The sequence below is a fragment of the Zosterops lateralis genome (genome assembly GCF_965231275.1).
Source record: "Zosterops lateralis genome assembly, chromosome: 1".
In the NCBI taxonomy this organism is placed as follows: domain Eukaryota; kingdom Metazoa; phylum Chordata; class Aves; order Passeriformes; family Zosteropidae; genus Zosterops; species Zosterops lateralis.
In genome coordinates, this window is record NC_139762.1 from 42,847,491 (window position 1) to 42,849,585 (window position 2,095).

Genomic DNA, 2,095 nt, shown 5'->3' on the forward strand with positions numbered 1-2,095 from the left:
TCATGTTCAGGATGTATATTTTGCATAATATTCAGTTCCCTATTTCATTAAGTATTTAGATTCCAGTCACTTACTACTCAATTTTGTAGGATTACCCTTTCCCCAATCCTTCAAAACCTAGGCCAGATGTTATCAACCCTGGTCTCTGAATACCTAAAGCAAGCATAAGAAAACACTCTCTCACTGGGCTCAAACAATGAGATGAGGGCTTGCTCCACATTGGGAAGTGCTAGTAGTAGAAATAAAGATACTAGTGCAAGCAGATTGGATTTAGGCATGTTTTATTGGTTGATGTTGTTTTGTTTTGTTTTGTTTTGTTTTGTTTTTGTTTTTCCTTCTGTTACAGTTTGATAGCAAACTGGCAGTGGAGTAAGTGGAGTAAATAAAACCCTGCTTTTAAACTGAAAGAAAAAGAGCAGGTAGCAATTCACACTCCTTCAGCTATGATGGCTCAAAAGGCAACAGAGCCGATGCAACTTTTCTTCTTATATAGCCTCTTCTAATTGAAAGAGCATTTTATTGACAGCTAACACTTAGCAAGTGATTTGGAAATGGTACAAGTGAAGAAGTGTGCTGTAATGAAAAGCTCAAAAGGGTATTGTCTTCATACATGGTTGATTTTAATAAAGAGAGGGAGGCACTGTTCTGGTACAGGGACAAGAGCATTGTCATAGAATCATAGAATATGATGAGTTGGAAGGAACCTATTAAGTCCAACTCCTGGCCCTGCACGGGACAGCCCCAAGGATCACAGCATGTGCTTTGTCCAAATGCTTCTTGTACTCTGGTAGGCTTGGTGCTATGACCACTTCCCTGGGAAGCCTGTTCCAATGCCCAACAGCTCTCTGGGTGAAGTACCTCTTCTTAATATCCAGCCTAACATCCCACCCCAGCTTCCTGCTGTTTCCTTGGGGCCTATCAATGGTCATTGAAGAAAAGAGATCAATGCTTCCCCCTCCACTTGCCCTCCTGAGGAAGTTGCAGACCATGACAAGATCACTCCTCAGTCTTTCCTTGATAATTTATTATTAAATACAGCTAAAAGTGTCTGTAGAAATACACATTTGATGGGAAAGTTTATCACAGATGACTCGCACCCACCTATCAGACCAACAACTCATCCACTTTTCACCCCCTGGGGGAGCATGTGGGATGGAGAACAATATAATTTTGGCTGAGAGCAAAAAAGTATTTGTAAACATTCATATTTCTGTTTTTAAGACCTCTCCAGGCCTAACCTGCTTTATTACCTGATACATCGGTTCCTCCACACCTGGGAGCTGTCACAGACTTACCCCGAACCTATAAAGCACTAGGAGAGAGCAGAAGTTTTGTTGTTACGTATATGTTATATATATATGACTCAAATGTATGGTATTAGTTCAGTAGGTAATGGTGACAATAAGGATTCTTTCCCTGCCCTTGGCATTGGTGAGGCCACACCTTGAGTGCTGTGTCCAGTTCTGGACTTCAGTTCAGGAAGGACATTGAGGTGCTGGAATGAGCCCAGAGAAGGACAACAGAGGAGGACAGAGCTGGGGAAGGGTCTGGAGCACAAGTCCTGCGAGGAGAGGCTGAAGGGCCTGGGGCTGTTTAGCCTGCGATAAGGAGGCTCGGGGGAGACCTCATTGAACTACCTGAAAGGAGGGGTTAGCCAGGCGGAGCGGCCTCTTCTCCCAGGTAACAAGTGACACGACAAGAGGACACAGCCTTAAGCTGTGCCAGGTGAGGTTCAGGCTGGACATTAGGAGGAATTTCTTCACAGGAAGGGTGATTACATACTGGAATGGACTGTCCAGGGAGGTGTTTAAGGAAGGCAGGACGCGGCACTCAGTGCCGTGCTCGGGTTGTGGTGCTCGGCCATAGGCTGGGTTTGACGCTCTCAAAAGTCTTTTCGAACCTAAATGGTCCTGCGGTCCTGTGACATGGCACAGTGCCTGCGGGTTGCCTGCTTTCTCCGAGCATCCCGCGTTCCCTGCTCCTCGGGAAGGCGGGCGGGGAGCGGGACTACAGTTCCCGTCACGCCGCCGGGCGGGGAGCGGGGAGCGGGGAGCGGGCCGTGCCCTGACGGGGGCGGGCGCGGGGGGCGGGCGCC